Consider the following 19,239-nt stretch of genomic DNA (forward strand, 5'->3'; position numbering starts at 1 on the left):
TGTCAATGGAAAAACGCCCAATGGGAAAAGGTTATTTGAATTTGATCATAGAAGGCATGAAAGAAGAGAACTAGACGGCATTACACAGAAATTACCGATCTCTCAGTCAGTTTACCAAGGAGCCGGAAGATGGACCCGAGGAACTTCGCTGGAAGAATCTGCACCGAGGGGTAAGTATGGAGTATGGGGCATCTCCCCGGGGGGTTGTTAGCCTCGGGGGAGGAGGGAGGGCTACCTCGGGTGGGGGGGGTAGGGTTTTTTCCCCACAGGTTGATTTCTCCTTTGATTTACCATTAATTATTCTTGATAAAATTGGTGTGAGAATATTTGCCACAAAATTGAGTCAGTTTAAATCATGCAACTTTTTTGAATTGTCTCCCACAAATATCGAATTTATCAGATCATAGAATGAAAACCAGTGCAAACAGACCAAAACTCGATAATCCTGAAGGTAAAAAAACCATATCAATTGTTAAAAGGACCATCTGCCATTAACTTCTACATAATTTCAACAGGTTTTAGCTGGAGTATTTTCAGATTCAGATTTTTAGCAGCTTCAGGGCATAATAAATCTCAGAAAAATTTTAGTTTTTTTCCTCTAAAAAATCAGATTTTTTTTGCCCTTTAAAACTCGACCAGAACAATTCTATGCTTGATAAAGAGGCCCCATCTTGTCCAAAAAACTTTAATTTTAATTTAATTTAATACAAACCTTTCCAAATATCACCAGTTGAGGTCCTATAGAAGTCCATGGGAGCTGCACTGATTCCATTGGTCTTTTTTTTAAACCTTTCAGACTTTTAGAGGGTTCAGATATTTTTTCGCTTGTAATTGTCTGAAAAACTCAAATTTTTAGAGGTTTTAGAGGTATTCAATTTTTTAGCGCATTGATCAGTGTTTTTTTCCGTCCGCAATTTTTTTTTGGTCTAATAACCAATACCAAGGAATCAGTAACATTTGCTGGTTAAATGGAAATAGAATGAAAATGCTTGCTCTGTACATGATTTGGCTTATTTTGTATTGGCCGTATGCAATTTGGTGATCAGGATAATCCCCAAATCAATGAATACATATAGTTGCTATCTAGCCCCATACTCAATAAGGGTTATTGGTGAAATAGCTGTCATGCTCTGATTCATCCTGGGAAAGGGAGTGCAATCCTGGCACGTGTCCTCTGCATCTCAAATATTAGAAAAACCTTTAGAAAGCTACATGTATTGATTAAATGGAAAAAAGGACAGTGTACCTCTCTATTCCCTTAATGAGAATGTGAATGAGAAGGATACATGTTTTTATTTTGACCGTTCGCTTCACCTTCTGCTTTCAGGAACATTATCAGTTTATTTCGGTGTCCAGAATTCTTCATAGTAAATTAAGCTCTGTATTAATGATCAAAATATTTTATGGCTTTATGTTAAGTACATGTTTAATAAATGCAAGCAAAGTATTTCCTTTTGGTTATGAGCTTACGTGGAGAGAAATGGTGAAATGAGTCACTTCTAAGAGGAAATGTCTAGTGGTCGGTTTGAAAAATGTTCCTTCATTTATAGGAATACTATTTGCTAAGATTAAGGCTAAAATTTATGTGAAACTGATGGAACTACATGAAGGACTCTAAAACACTTAAGGATAAAAAAAAAACACTTACCCCCCAATTACCATTCCAAGTATTTGCCATCCTTTCAATATAAAACAGAAAGAAAATTGTTATTAAGGCATTTAGTAGAAACCAAGCTTTGGTTTGGTAGCACATCTGCTATTAATGGCAAGGGAAGTCTGTGTAAGCTCAGGAAACAATCTCCGAGTCAGCAGGTGGCTTTCTATAGCAATATGAAAACAGCCCAGACACTTCTCACTAAAAGCTCTTTGAGGAAAACTTTCCTATTCTTCTCTAAGCAGAACAAAGAACGTATGCGGCTCTGCCACCACTACAGCAGATGTTTGCCATTTACAAAGACCCCTAACATTCCCTCTGTTTTTTTACTTTTTATATAAACAGCAATCGATAAACAGATTTTGTTGTGAAATCGTTGCCTTGCCATAAAATAAATTGTTCTGCAGCCATAGTCCTCATTTAAAAGAGAAAATCTGGTTCATAAAGTACTGTAAGTGAAAATCTGCTGCCACTGCTGCAACAAACGCACTAAAATGTACCATTCACCATATGCAGAGCTCTATAAACTCACCATATTATTACATTGTGATCCATGCATTAATCAAAGACCCATAAGCATTTGCTATTGTTGATTAAATGTATAATAACAAATAATGGGACTATTTTCTACTCTGGTATTGATTTCTTAAAATCAATAATTTATACATTTTTACAATAGCAGTTTTGTGTAGTTTTTATACATTTTTGTCTTAGGAGTTTATCAAATGTAACTACTATCAGAATTCAAGCATTCCATTAAAATAGTATGACATTTAGGAATACACAGGAAAGAGGGAGGCTAAATTATCTAAATTAAAATTTCTTGATTTTAAGTTTTTTTTTTAAAACATTAGCAAACTCAACTATGTGCGAAACTCAAATATAACTCAAATATAAAAAACTTGAGTGAATTAAGATGTGAAAAAACCTCAAATACAGTGGATTTGTATTCTCATCATCATTTTCAGTGGGTCTACCAACTTAAATGTGAACATGGATAAATCAGCCCATTAGTCTCCAATGTCATAATAACATTAAAATAGACTGCTAGAAGGGCTTTAAACAACTTATAATAGGAGGACGTTTGCCAAGGATCCAATTTCTTATAGTATATAGATTACTGCTGCTTCTTGCCAGGAGGTATTCTAATTCTGGTTAATTTTGTTTATTAACTCTGTTTTCAAGGGAATTGTAGTTTACATTTCTGGGCTATTAATAACCTAGTGAAAACAATATCTATACCATCAGGGAGCTCCAATGTTTCTCCAAACTTGGAATATTGATATTAAGCAATGCAATCAGCGCATTCAAATAGATATTTGGGTTTGCAAGTTGTTGAATCATTTGAAATGTGGCCATCCAAAAGGGCTCCTAGAGAATGCCCCACCTCATTACCTCCCTGTGCACTGGTCCCCAGGTCTATTTGTGCATGATTGTACATTGGCATGTGGATTGACATCTGGATGCTGTTGTGTTTTATAGATATATCCAAGTATCCATATAATCTATGAGATGTATGAGAGTCCGCAATTTACCACAGCCAGGTAAAATTATGCAACCAAGGTTCCCAGAGATGAAACAATTTATTCAGATTATCCAGCCCAGAGAATGCAAATTATACAGAGGTCTTTTCAAAATGTGCCCACAGGTTATACTACTCTCTCTCTCTCTCTCTCTCTCTCTCTCTTTCTCTCTCTTTTTCTCTTTCTCTCCTTCTTCCCAATCCTTCTCTTCCTCTGCTTCCCTTCCTAATCAGCCAAAATCCAGCTCTGAGAACTGTTTCTATACCATTGACCAAAATGGGGAATGGTTCTGATTGGTTGATGACAAGTTAAACAGGAAAACCAGCTAATTTCTTTAGCTGTCCTTTTTACCAATAACAACTGTACAAACAAAACAAAGCACCCTATCTTATTTTTTTGCATTTTATTACAAGACAGGATTACTCTTTAACATCAATTTGCTGCCAAATTTGAATTTAAAAGGCCCTTTCTGCATGTACAGTGAAGGTCAGTCCCAGTAGGGGATACTTTGCAGATACTTTGGTTGAATCCATCTAAAAAGTCAGAACGGGAGATGATGTAACCTAAAAAATGGAATCTTGTGAAATTCACACTTTTCCACTCTGGCATGAAGGTTGTTATATCTCAGCCCCTTTTTCCTGTACAAGGCCTTTTAGGATGTCTTTGAAATGAAGAATTGTTGAGATCATGCTCCTCATAGGCCTTATGAATGTCCTATTGATCTTGTTCCTGGAACTGTGCCTCCCAGAGGTAGAACCTATCCTTTGTCTGTTCTACAGACTCAAGCTATGAGTCTGTAGAGTCATTCAAGTAATTGAAGAAAATTTTCCTAATGTTTTATTAGAAAATCCCCTTCTGGAGCTGGTTATTTCTTTGTCCAAAAGAAGGATGATGGCCTTCAACCATGCATTTATTATTTATTGTGGTCTGAATAAAATTACTGCCAAAAGCTATTATGCTCTTCCTCTAATTTCTGAATTGTGTAATAGTCTGAAGCCAGATATTTTTCCTACAATCTAATTTGTATTTGCCAAGAAGATGAGTGGAAAACTGCTTTTAATGCCAGGGATGGTCATAATGAATACTGTGTCATGCAATTTGGCATATGTAACACCCCAGAGTTTTTCCATCGATGACAGTTTTCATGACCTACTTATCCTGTGTTGTGGTCTACCTAGATGACATCCTGGTTTTCCTCCTCTCTGCCTGAACATGTTGCTCAAGTCAAACTTGTTCTAACCTTTATGCCAAATTGGAAAAGTATGAATTTCACGAATATAAGATTCTATTTTTAAATTATATCATCTCCTCTTCTGACTTTGAGATGGATTCTGACAAAGTATATTCTGTTATGGACTGCTTCAAGCTAACTATCATGATCTGTGGAGCATGCTTGGGAGATTGCACTCTTTAATAGATCAGTCTTCTCCAAACTAGATTACATCTTTTGTACCAATACTAAGTTAGTGCCCTGTATCGACCAGTTCTCCTGCTTCAGTTTTAAAAGCAGTATCAATTCACAAAAAAATTTAAAAATACATGATTCAAACTTTCTTAAAGGAGAACTAAATCCAAACTAAAGAAGTAGGCTAGAAACATTGTACATTATGTTTTAGGCTTCGGTACCAGCCCAAGGAAACCACAACCCTTTATCATGGAAGTTCTTTGCCTCCAAAGATGCCCCAAAGATGGGCAGAAGCTCCCCATTTCCTTTTCTCCTGATTCACTGCACATGCTCTGTGCTGCTGGCATTTACTGAGCATAGGGACCAACCCACAATACACTGTATATCCAGAATAAAAATGTCACAATATAAGGCACAATTAATACAGATAATTACTACATGTTGGCTCAGAAACCCGTGTAATTAGTATCAGAATTTAATAATTAGCCTTGTAGCACCAGCTTATATTACAGCCCAACCTCATTTTCTACTTGTAAATTTGCGAGAACTCTTAAAGGAAAACTATACCCCCCAAACAATGTAGGTCTCTATTAAAAGATACTGAGTAAAACAGCTCATGTGTAAAACCCTGCTTCATGTAAATCAACCATTATCATAATAATATACTTTTTTAGTAGTATGTGCCATTGGGTAATCATAAATAGAAAATTGCCATTTTAAAAAACAAGGGCCGCCCCCTGAGATCGTAAGATTCACTGTGCACACATACAAACCACATGTAAGGTCACATGAGCCAATTAACAGACAGAGTTGTGTCTTTTGCTTCCTCACTTCTTCCTGTTACAGTAAGTGTTGTAGTATTTCTGGTCAGGTGATCTCTGAGGCAGCACAGATAGAGTCACGAAATGGTGGTTCAAGGCAAGAGATGTAAAAGGGCAATATTTATGTAAATATATATTCCAGTTTGGTAAGATTCTTTAATATGTCATTCAATTTGATAAAAACTATCTGTTGCTTAAGTATTCATTTTGGGGGTATAGTTTTCCTTTAAGCTTAGCTTCTCAACAGCTGCTCAGAGCCCACTGAGCATGTAAATGTTGCAGACACTTTCCAAGATGGTGACCCCCTGTGATAAGTTTGAAGTCCTGTATCATTGCTGCTATTGAGATGCTAAAACTTTAGCATGGCCGGATTTACCCTCCTTGCCCCCCTAGGCCCAGCTACTGTGCCGCCCCCCCCCCGCACGCATTTTCTGGATGTGAATCTTTTTCCAATCAGGACATTTATGCAAAAGTGGATCAGATGGATCAACTAGCAGTTAGGCTTGTTTGAGATATATCTATATATATTCTCTATATATAGACACCTTTTTATACATAGATGCAGAGAGAGATGTGTCCCTTGTTTTGATAAGTCAATTGTCAATTGTACTACAGTGGGCAGCCGCAGCATCAGTTAAATATTTATTATAAAATAAAAAAGTCAAATCTTGGCAGCATCATAATCTTTGTAGTTCCTATTTCTCAGCAGACATTATCCCTTATAATGAGTGATACTCCGAGTTCCCTGTGTAACTCAGCCTGCAGCCTTTTGCCTTTATATGGTCACAGAACAACCCCTCAGTGACTTCTAATATCCTTATCATTTACAGTAGGGGGTACATTGTCCCTTATAATACATGAGTAATACTCAGAGTTCCCTGTATAACTCAGCCTGCAGCCTTGTGCCTTTATATGGTCACAGAACCCCTCAGTGACTCCTAATATCCTTATCATTTACAGTAGGGGGTACATTGTCCCTTATAATACATGAGTGATACTCCGAGTTCCCTGTATAACTTAGCCTGCAGCCTTGTGCCTTTATATGGTTACTGGACCCCTCAGTGACTTCTAATATCCTTATCATTTACAGTAGGGGGTACATTATACCTTATAATACATGATGATACTCCGACTTCCCTGTATAACTCAGCCTGCAGCCTTGTGCCTTTATATGGTCACAGAACAACCTCGTCAGTAACTTCTAATATCCTTATCATTTACAGTAGGGGGTACATTATCCATTATAATACATAAGTGATACTCAGAGTTCCCTGTATAACTCAGCCTGCAGCCTTGTGCCTTTATATGGCCATAGAACCCCTCAGTGACTTCTAATATCCTTATCATTTACAGTAGGGGGTACATTATCCCTTATAATACAAGAACTGAAATGGTTTTCATTTTGTAGGAAGCAGGAAAGGGACATAAAAAAATCTGTAACAGGTTTAGAAGTTAGAACACTTGTGATTCTGCACCTCCAGCAAATCTGCAAGTTGACTATGATATATTTCTCTACATGGCCGTGGCCGATATACAGCAGATCTGCAGGGGAAATATTAAATGTACATACCAGGAACAGATCACCTTGCTGGGACACACGCAGCACAGCAGAGGCAGCAGCAGCACGAGCACAGAGAGGAGTGGGAGGGGGCGGAGCCACAGGGGGAGATAGGCTGGAGGAGCGGTCCTAAAGCCAGCCGGATCTATCAGGAGCAGCCGACTTACACAAGATGTTAGGGGGCGCCTTCTTGCCGCCCCTAACATCTTGCCGCCCTAGGCCCGGGCCTAGGGGGCCTTTCCCTAAATCGGGCCTGAACTTTAGGCTGATACAATAAGCTCCGTATGTAAAGTATGATATTTCTAACCATATTCATTACAAGGGTTTAGTTCTCTTTTAAGATCAATCCTGCAATGCATGCGCAACCAGCATATTTCCACATGGAACAAGAAAAGACAGCCCAAGCAGCATAAGTACTAGAGTTCCAATTGGTGAAATTCTACACGTATTTTTTCCCGTGAAACTTGTGTCTTGTAAGTGTGAATGAGTGTGTAAGTGTGAATAAGCCTTGTAGTACTTATTTACCCACAAAACTCTGCTTATCCTGTATAGAATTCTAGAATAGAATCCAATACAATTATTCTTAAATGTATATACTGTATTTATATTTGTATAATAATATTTTGCCCTTCAATCAGGCACTTCATTTCTTACCAACACACGCAATCAGTAACACAATACAGAGCCCATCAGGCTACCAGCTGTCTGTAATGTTTTCGTTACTACACAGAGAAATCCCAAATATATTATGAATTTATTTCTAGACCTTGTCATCCCAAGCTAGACATCCATAATCAAGGGGAGACTCTTGCTAGGGCAAAGCAAAAATAACGCTGTGCCAACTCTGGTCAGAGTTATATGTGTTATATCACATAGGATGCTTTGTTTACTTTGAAATACTGCACTCTTAGGAGGCCTATTTAAGAAGTCTCAAATTGTTCTGGTCTAGTTTTAAAGAGGAAAAAAATCTGAATTTTTTTGAATAAAAAAACTCCAAAAAAATCCAAATCCAAAAATACTCCAGCTAAAACCTGTCGAAATCATGTAGAAGTCAATGGCAGATGATCCTTTTAATTGGAACATGTTTTTCACCTTCAGCTTTCTCAATGGTTTCGGGCTGTTTGTGCTGGTTTTCTTTTCGATAATTCAAATTATTAGTTTTTTTCTGGCGACAACTCGAAAAAGTCTCAATTCAAAAAAGTTGCATGATTTAAATTAACGCTTATTTTTGTTACAATATTTTTTTGCACCATTTTGTTCAAGAAAAACTATTGGTAAATTAAGGGTATTCGGGTTTGGGATTTTGGTCTGATTTTTTTTTGTTTAAAACAGAATAAGAAAAAGTCAAGTTTTAGTATATAACCCCCTTAGTATTCTTCTGCTAATTTAAATGGGGAGTGATTTAACCCCTGTTATGAATTGTCTGATTCTTGCCTGATATTGGAGTTCCGCTGTTCAACAGTTTGGGGTCCCCTTTGTTATATTTTTCCTTAATGTGCTAAATGTTTTCAATGGGTCAAAGGTTTGGACAGCAGGCAGTGGGCAGTTTAGCACCCAGACACTTTTAATACAGAGCCATACTGTTGTAATACGTGCAGAATTCGGCATAGTCTTTGCAGAAATAAGCATGGTTCTCCCTGAAAAAGACATTTTCTGGATGGCAAATGTGTTGCCCAAACCTGTATATATCAGTCAACATTAATGGTGCCTTCCCAGATGTGCATGCCCCCCCCGTGCCATGTGCACTGAAGCACCCCAATATCATCATGGATGCTGGCTTTTCAACTGTGCTCTGATTACAAACCAAATGGTCCTTCTTTCCCTTTTCGATTCTCAGACAAATTAACTAATTTCCTGCAAAATTTGAGCAATTTGCAAACTGCAAAAAATTAGTGAAAAAATCGTGAAATTGGAAAGTTTCCCGAAAAAATATGTAAATCGGACATTTTCATGAAAAAATCGAAAAAATCGGAAATTGCCGCCCGCGTCCAAGCTGACACTGGCGTTACAGTCAATGTGCGTCTGAATAGTGTTGACGTGTGCTGATTTTTACTGGAGCGACTTTTCAGACGTGCGTCCAAAAATGTATGACGCCGGTGAAATTTTGCCAGCAAATTTTTGCGGGAGATTCGCAAATGTATTCGCTGACGGCAAAACGCCGAAGTTCGCAGCAAATTCGTGCCAGGCAATTAATTCGCCCCTCACTAACCATGATTTCCAAAATTATGTGACCCTTTCCTTAACACACTTCTTGTAGAATCGGATCACATTCTCTTAAACAGAAATTAACCGTTTGCAATCCAGGGTCCTGAGTTCTCTTTGTGTATGAATGATGCTGGGAACTGGGATTTACATTGCAATGCCTCCACCTATTGACCACAGAGGATCACACCTCAGGGGAACTGCACTAGGAAAATAAAACACACAGTTTGCTGTGTAGCGTATGCTTAGGTGCAGAATTGGATTTGCTAGAGAGTGGTAGCTTACATTCAACAGCTTCAACGTTCTTAGGACTACAAATAACTAACCGCTTTTAGTATTTACCTCATAGAGGCTACTGTCACAGGTTGTGTTTTCTCCACCAGTGCCCAAATGTCAGTGGAGAAAACACCATTACCATCCGTGACTGCCATTGTCTCTAATAGTATCCATCTCTCAGTTTACACAGGGTTAGTTTCTCAAAATCAGCTCAGGTCCACCTGGATCTGGAATCAGCTGATTGGAACTGCTGATTGGTTGCCTTGGGTAACTAGATTTTGCACTTTGCATTAAACTATTCTAGTGAGAGCGCCCTAAACAGTACCGTGTGTTATTAACCTTAGGCTAATACTGTACATAATCACAATCACATTAATATCATTCACTGTATTGTGTAACAATAGCAACTCTCAGTTATTCAATCACCCCTGTAAGGATCCCTGTTAGATTCAATTTTATATATATATGTTTTGTCTCCACTTTATTGATAAATCTCTTTGGAATTCATGTGCCTAAGCCCCAATTGTGAATGAGTTTCGGTGCAGCAATTATTTTTAGGTTTTCATGGTGAAAGTTGATCAAGAACAGATTGAGCTTGTTTCCTATATTTCCCTGTGACTTAATGCTTAATGGAAAAAGGTCGTGATTGTGAAGTGTTTATTTAGGATGTCATGTTGCTTTTGTTTGCCAGCTCTGTGCGAGTCTGTGAGGAAACTAGCCAGACAATCCCGAAGCCTCTGCTCCCTGACCTCAGCACCCTCACAACTTTTTCTTTCTTCCATCTCACAGGAAAATCTCTCTCTTTGGGATTTTTGGCAGGAGGGCATTTCCTACATATGGAAAAGTGTTTAGTACCAGTTTAATGTAGCGTCTAGCCTTTGTATACCCTGACAACACAGACCCCAATGGTAAGAGTATACATGAAAAAGATGAAATAATAAGCTAAAAAATAGCTCTTTCTATGAGCTGGCTTGTGCTTTAAACTCATTCCATCCTTCATGTATAAATCCTTAGAGATTGGTATACTTCACTGATGCATATCATTTGCTCAGCACTGTCTTTAGGGGACCCAGCATTTTAAGGGAGGCATTTTCAGCAACACAATGATACCTCTTGAATCGGTATTCATATATACAGGTATGGGACCTGTTATCGAGAATGCTCAGGACCTGGGGTTTTCTGGATAATGGATCTTTCCGTAATTTGGGTCTCCATGCCTTAGGTCTACTAGAAATTCATGTAAACATTAAATAAACCCAATAGGCTGCTTTTGCTTCCAATAAGGATTAATTATATCTTAGTTGGGATCAAGTACAAGTTACTGTTTTATTATTACAGAGAAAAAGGAAATCATTTTTTATAATTTTGATTATTTGGATAAAATGGAGTCTATGGGAGACAGCCATTCCGTAATTCAGAACTTTCTGGATATTGTGTTTCTGGATAAGTGATCCTATATCTGTATAAGTTTATATATATATATATATATATATATATATATATATATATATATATATACTATATATATACTATATATATACTATATATAGAATAGTCCCACAGTGCTCAATAATGTAGTGATTTATTCCACACAAAATGGCATGGATGGGAGAGAGTGCTGATCCTATATATATATATACTGTATGTTGTATTCATATATGTTTATAACAATAACTAAAAGGATGGGGGGAGCCCTAAAATCATTTATCAGTATGATAACGTCTAGTTCTGCAGTGCATTTACCTTCTGGCTGCAGTGCATTTACCATTGAATTTGGTGGTGAGCAGATTTGATTTAACCTTGATTGATGCCCAAAAAATCAGCAACAATGTAGGTGGAAATTGTAAGGTGACCTCTTTCTGATTCTCTCAGTGTTTCATTCATTCTTGGAAAGCATCTTCCATTTTAGCCATGGCTTTTATTGAAGTGAGTCTGTATTTTCTGTAATGCCTACACTTTTGGATCAATTAGACCTTCAAACATCTCAGAATTATACTGCTTATAATGGGAGTGCAGGATTTGTTAACCTTATTATCTTGTAAATAGCATAAACTTGCTGGTTGACTGGTACCTTAACCATGCAAAAACTGTCCATTGTTCCTGAAGAATAGGCTTTAGCAGAGAGAATTGAGTCCAGCTGTCTGCCTGTGTCATGTTTCCTCTCCAGAAAATAGCCCCATATGCTGCCAAAATGCATTCAGAGTCAAATGTGGCTCTTGTCTGCTTCCACTTGGCATGAAGGTTTCCCAAATATGGCAATCCCTAGGAAAATGATCAATGTCGACAGTAAATGGGGATTTACAAACTTAAACATCTACATGTATTTAATGCAGAAAAAATGGCTTCCCCTCCACCAGGAACAAACCCACTTGTGTTTCTAACGGCAGATAAAAAAATGAACTCCTAACTACCTCAAGATGTTGATTCTGTGCTCAAATGAAACTGAGAAAATGGTTATTCAGTAGTTCTATATACAATACATCTGGTTCCCACAGCAAAATAGATTTCCTATTTGCAAATGAAAATGATCAAATGGATAGACAGTATCATTTTCAGCAGTGGGTTCAGTTTTTCGTGCAGGTCACACTGTAGGATTCATAGCACTAAGTCATAAGAGAACTACAAATACACTGTACCATCTCATATGATGTTGAGAGTTTAGCAACAACTTAATGACATGTTAGACATCACTGATATATATTGTAAGCCACATTTACAGATCCCAGGGTATCAGATGCAAAAACCTTTAGGAGTGTGAAACTAAAACTGCCCTAACCCGACTAGCTAATGACCTTTTAACAGCTAAAGCCAACAACTACCATATATATATATATATATATATATATATATATATATATATATATATAAGCAAAAAGAAGACCAGCAACACAGAGATCTCTTGTGATACAGTCAAATCTGTATTGTGAAATCACATGCAATATATATAAATATATATATATATATATATATATATATATATATATATATATATATATATATATATACAGGTATATATTTATATTTCTAGCAGTTTTCACCATGGTATCATTATTAATTAAAATACAGTAACATGCTTCATTAGAGCATTTAGTGGTGTTTGCTAATTAATCCATACACATATGTATACTTTCCCTTACTTGCAACCCACAGATCTGCTTATTGTTGTTTCCATGTGGATGCAATTTGCATTTACAGCCAGTAGAGAGTGCTTAGATAGCATTACACTGCTCTCCTTGGTTGAAAAGCCCCACAGTGGTCAATACAAAGCCCTGTACATATTGTTGACTAATCGTTGATTCCTAATTGACTGGGGAGGAGAGTGGGAAGTGGAGAGCAACACAGCCGTGAACATAAAGTAGTCACCCATACTATAACATTTGGGTTCTTCATTTTTTTTGCGAGCTGACTGATGATGTTCTCCATCACCATCCCTTTTATTAATTATATCCAGCAACTCTATGGTTGCATGTGTATAAACATTCCAAAATCACTGGCAGATGGGGGTGTGCCTCAAATATTTGAGCAATAGCACTGATAGGCATCACCCAGAGTAGGCAACAGCAGCGCTGCACCTCCTTTAAAGACACCATGCCAGCTTATAAGGCAAATCCAAGAATTTTAGTTTTTTTTGCCAGTAAAACTGTATTTGATATGTTTTGTATTCTCGGAAATGCATTAGGTATGCTTTTCTGATGGAACAGACATTTCTAAATGATAAATGGTTCTGTCTGCGATAAAAAATAATGAGGACCTTTATTTAGGTTCCCGGTGCCCTAATTCCCTGAACCCATATAAATTATTCACATGGCCTTTCTGCCGATAGAAGGGTTATCAGAAGGATTTTATATGTACTGTAGGCAGGGACTGTTTAACAAGCTGGAGATGGCGGATTTGCAGCTATTGTTATTATTTATATTTTTCCTAGTGGTCTAGAGTGATGGGGACATCCAGAATCTGAATCGGGATCACTGGCTTTTTGATAGAACTAGACGCAGGCTTGCCACTAGGGCTATAAACTAAGAAATAATACTAGCCTGTATAACTTGATGTAACCAATGGCTGCATACTATTAAAGCTATTGAAACTGAAATGCCTGGATCTTTCAAACCGATATTATTTATACAAAGACATTCCCACAATTTGCACAAGATCCCATCACCTTCCCAGTAAGCCCACCTCTTTATCTGACTCACCTAAAACAGGGAAATTGGGATGGGGGTGCTTGTAAGCTTGTAGTAATTAATGAGACCTGGACCACAGAGCAACTGAACTATGGCTATTTGCTCTGGGTTTTCCAGCTAAGCAGCCCCAGTGGAGCACAGAATTGTGCAATATGTTAGAAGAATGTATGAATCCATTTATTTTGAAAGCATATTTTCTCCTGGCCCTAACCCAGCCCATGCAACACTATTACCCACCACTGTTCTAGAAACAATGATTTTAAGAACCACTGTATTGGAGATAAAGGGGCAATTAAGACCTGTGCTCAACATTTTATTACCATTATTATTATTATTATGATTAATGTCCTTTATTTATACAGCACTGATGCATTATTCAGGGTTTGGCACATGACTGTGTCAAGGGCTTAATAGATGAGATTTGATTGTGTAAGTGACTGGGCCAGGTGGTGATTACTGGGATGGCTCCATTTACAGGGAGTTTCAGTGGTGGTAAAACAGATATGTTTTATATGATTACCAGTATTTTATTAGTTAGGCTGGTGAAGTGCTTGGTATATGGCAATTCGACCCTATTGTGTTCTATTGGATAATGATCTCTGTATAAACAAGTCCCTCCCTTTCTCCACCTGAATCTTGTGTCTCAGGCTTTAACATGAGAAGGACTTCATTACACAAAGGTTTTCATTGTGAAATGAACTGCCTTCCTCTCCCACATTGCTCTGCAGAACCAGAATTCTGCAAATGTGCTGGTTAGATATACTTCCATGATTTCACTAGTATTGTTGTAGAACTGTTAAAAGCTAAGGTTGTCTTAGCAACTGTTAATTCCCTAGATTTGTATATTTCGCTTAGAAACCAAATATTGACTCTTTTTGGTTTTGAATGTATGTTTTGTGACACTCAATGTTTTTCAATACAGTGATTGTTACTTACATCCACCTGTAACTTTGTCTTCTGATACCATTAACAGGAAAATAATGAAAAGGACTGAGAACATAGTTGTTTGCTTTCAGTAAAGTATCAGCCTCAAACAGGCAGGATAAACCACTGCGTCGGCATCTTCTTTGATGCAGGCCTGGACTGGCCATCTGTGGGTTCTGGCAAATGCCAGAGGGGCTGCTATAAGATGCCGTAGACACTCAGTATTTAGTGGGCTGGTGGGGGCTGTTTGGGCCTCTGTGTAATTGAAATGCCAGGGCCTATTTTGATTCTCAGTCCAGACCTGCTTTGATGCCATAATGCCATGTTGCCATGCAGTACCCCAGAGTCCAAGCAACAGCTGTAAGGCACAGCACGGCAGTGCAAGGGCAAGTAATCCTTACAACTGTTTCACTCTATAATGTTCCCTGTGCTGCAAGCAGACTTTCTTCAATCTTGTTTCAAAGCAAATCAGAGAGCATCCCCCTCCCAAACTTTCCCAGAAGCAGAAACAATATTTTTATTAACTATATTTATATACAGTTTCCCCTGATGGCTTGATACACCAGTAATTAGGGCCACATTAATAAGGATTTTCATTTCCATTCAATTGTTCAATACTGTTTGAAATACTGTTCTCCGTAGCACAGAGAAGCAGCTATGGGCTGCCAGGTAAAATAAACTACTCAAATTTGCCTTGACTTCTGTGTTTGCTTCTAGATTAAATGGAAGAATGATTAGAATAAATTAGTATTAAATGACTAATTTGAATTAAATTAGTATTAACCTTGCCTGCTCCCGTATAATCGTCTGTATCGGTTAATGAAGGAAATCTGGACTTGCTGGGAAAATGTGTTTGTCTGTTACACTTCATCTTTTCGGAAGCATAAATCAGATTCTGAAAGGTAAATGTAGGGCTCCCTTTCTCCACAGATTTCCTGAGGACATCCCAATTTTTACAGTCCTGGTGTCCAGAGATATCTTGACCAGGAGTGGACTTTATTGTCCGAGATTGGTCAGCATTCATGGCACAATGGTACAAATAAGGAGGGTTTGAGCAGCAAATTAGTGATCAAAAGTCATATATGTTGAAGTTATACAATAAAGTATGCTTTACAACAGGGATCCCCAACCTTTTGAACCCATGAGCAACATTCAGAAGAAAAAGGAGTTGGGGAGCAACACATGCATGAAATATGTTCTTGGGGTGCCAAATAAGAGCTGTGATTGGCCATTTAGTAGCCCCTATGTGGATTGTCAACCTACATTGAAGCTTTGTTTGGCAGTGCACCTGGTTTTTATACAACCAAAACATGCCTCCAAACCTGGAATTCAAAAATAAGCTCCCGCTTTGAGGCCACTGGGAGCAACAATCAAGGGGTTGGAGAGCAACATGTTGCTCACGAGCTACTGATTGGGGATCACTGCTTTACAACATCCACTTTGCCGCTCAACAAATCACACTATTAAAGGGCCCACAGTGTAACAGAAATCTGAACATCCCTGTGCTGTGCTCTGTTTTGTGTTTTCACAATGCAGTTACGAGATATCACATGAGCAGCAAATTATACTAGGAAAGAAGCACCATGCACCATCAGTGATACCAACAAGTCTAAGAGATTTCACTGCAACTGTCCTACCACAATAATAAAAAGTATCTACTGTATGTGGGCCAGTGCTCTGGTCAATGTGCCATTTAATGCTGTGGGTAAAGCTGTCCATATGCATTAACATTCTTTCCTTTGTTGACGTTGAACCAAAATGAACATGATTGAGACATCAAAGTTGAACATGGAGACTAACTGGAGATTTCAATGGCTTCTATAAAGATAAACAGTATATCAGCAGTAGTGATGTGCCGACACCTCTTGGGTGGGTTCAGGCCAACTTCCACAAAACTTTTGTGAACCGCAGGTGGGTGTGGGCTGAACTTTTCCACGTGTCCATCCTTCCTGCAACCATACTGTACCCCACTCCACCTCCATTCTTTCCTTTTTATAGATTTGCGCCTGGGTGGCCCACCCCTTAAGTGAAGTCACAGCAGGGCAGGGTGGGCACGAGCCTATAAATATGGAGGCCTGGTGGGGTCAGTATGTATCTGAGTTTTAACGCTAAATAAAATAAAAATATATTTTTTACTGAAAAAAGCCTCGGGACAGTTATCTTTGGATAAAGGAATTTTCTATCTATAAATATGTTAGGTGTCATTTATGGCCTGCAAGCATAGTTGCAGTTGTCCAAAAGAGAGATGTTGCATGAAAAAATGTCATTCATTAAATGAACATGCCAAAGCCACTCCGTGCACTTCTACTTAGTTTCACCGATCAACCATTTGTTTGTTCAAAAAAAAAAAAAATCATGCCCTATTGGTACAGGCAATTCAATGCTGGTGTTAGTTCCAGGGTTCCAACTTACATTACTAGACTGTAAGCTCTACAGGGCAGGAACCTCTTTCCTAAAGTTTCATACCACATTGCACTTAATCTCTGTGTATTTATACTTTTGCGGGAGTTACGCAAAATTATTGAATGTGGAAATTCACCGCAAATTCACGCCTGGCGAATTTATTCGCCCATCACTAGCCACAACAAGTAGATGCTACTAGTAGCAGCAGCTACTTGTTGTGGCAACAAAATGCTAAAATAAATACCCTGCAATAGACAGTACTGAGAATTGCCTTTGCTAAAAGATAACGTAGTGTTGTAGCCATGCCTGGGCCTGGGCCTGGTCTTAACAAAGCCAAATATCACTATTGTCTATTTTGTAGCCGTAACAAGTACTGTAGCTGATGCTGTGTGTCTAAGGGTGGTGATTTACATTCTAGCAGGCTTTTTGGGCAGATTAGTCACACGAAGAAGAGGAGATTTGTCGCTGGGCGACTAATCTCCCCCCGGAATCCTAGCGAGTGTCACCACCCTTAAGGGCAAGTGTGTAAGTATGCGCATACTTCTCTATACAATACTACTTGTAAACACTATTAATTGACAATATTTATTTCACCTTTTTATTAGAAACGAATGTACTCCAGATTAATCTGAAATTCTCCAGCAAGCTTCCCGCTCAGATAAGCACAAGGGCTTAAGGAAAGTTTATAGGAGGAAATGAGACTGAGCCGGGGGTTATGCTGTTTCCCTACAGATTGTCTTGATTCTTCTTATCAGAACAAGGTGAAGAAAGGTGTGATCCTAGCTAGCACCCCATCAGCTCTGTGCATAAGCAAAATGTTCTTCATTAGAGCCCTAATTAAGGAACCTTTTTATAGTATCCTGTAAATAAATGGCTTTTATTTCTGAAGACCTTCATTATTCCAGTCTTTTGAAGTTGCTGATCTTTGTTGCCGCCTGCTTCTTGTAATTGTTTCATGGATCCCTAATTAGAGGTGCTGGCTGCTATTCTTTAATCTGCACTATGCTGGACAGTGAAAACACAGTGAAAACTTTTTATGGTGTGTATGAATATTCTGTAATTTAAGGCACTATATATAAATAAATAGAATAGCTGAATTCACTCATGTCCAGTACAAAGACTCCATTCAATTCTCTGAATGAAAATGTCATATAGGCAAGAATTGCAAGAGTATGTTGTGTGATCATAACCAGAATTATGAATGAAAAAAATGCAGAGCAGAGAGGGCAAGTTCTGTGTAAAGAGAAACTGCTCAGCACAGAACTCCAGCCTTTTGATAAATAAATCTGTAGAGCAAATAGCGAGGGTCATCTTACACCAAAGAGACATCAGGATTTCAGTGGCTAATTGAACCCAGCTAGGCTTTGAGACTGCTAAGTAGGGATGTAGCGAACTGTTCGCCCGCGAACTAGTTCGCGCGAACTTCGACCGTTCGCGTCCGCCGAATGTTCGCAAACATTTGGGAACGTTCGCAGTTTGAGTTCGCGTTCGATCGTTCGACCATTCGACCATTCGAATTCCTTCGACCGCTAAAAATCAAACGATTTCCATTCGTTCGAACGATTGTAAGCATTCGATCCAATGAAAAGCATTCGATCGAATGGCTTCGATCGTTCGATTCGAATGAAAATCCTTCGATCGAACGATTAAAATCCTTCGATTGTTCGAATCGAACGATTTTAGCGGTGTTCGAAGTTCGCAAACTGTTCGCGAACGTTCGCATTTTTTGCCGGTGTTCGCGAACGGCGTTCGCGAACACCAAATCGGCAATTCGCTACATCCCTACTGCTAAGATTCCTCATCAGTGTCAGACCTGGGGTGGGGTCTGCCACATCAGGGGCTCGCACAAACCGCCCCAACCCCCCCTCCGCAAACTCAAGGGTCCCCTGCACCAGACGCAACCCTCCTCCATCGGCCGACCATGACTAGCACATACCTGCAATCCTTTTTCAGGGAGAGAGGTAAGAGTGCAGAATGTCAGGCAGGGGGAAGCAAGCTTTTCCCGGTGTCCTGCTGGCCCAGTCCAACCCTGTACCTCATCAGGGCCAAGGCTGTTACAATACATAAAGTAGAAATTTTGTTTACACATTTCACACATCACAATATATAGTATATTATAAGCTGAGTTGTCCCATTTGCGGTGTACTCCTAGTTGTGCCAACCTGCTGATGAGACACTATACACAAGGGGTCATTTATCATTTCCCTGGATGCAAGTTCTAAAGCACTTAGGGGCACATAAGCAAGACATTAGTGTTCATAGCACTTTAACCCAGGGATTTTACTGCAGCCT

This window comes from Xenopus laevis, chromosome 3S (genome assembly GCF_017654675.1).
Source record: "Xenopus laevis strain J_2021 chromosome 3S, Xenopus_laevis_v10.1, whole genome shotgun sequence".
NCBI classification, from domain to species: domain Eukaryota; kingdom Metazoa; phylum Chordata; class Amphibia; order Anura; family Pipidae; genus Xenopus; species Xenopus laevis.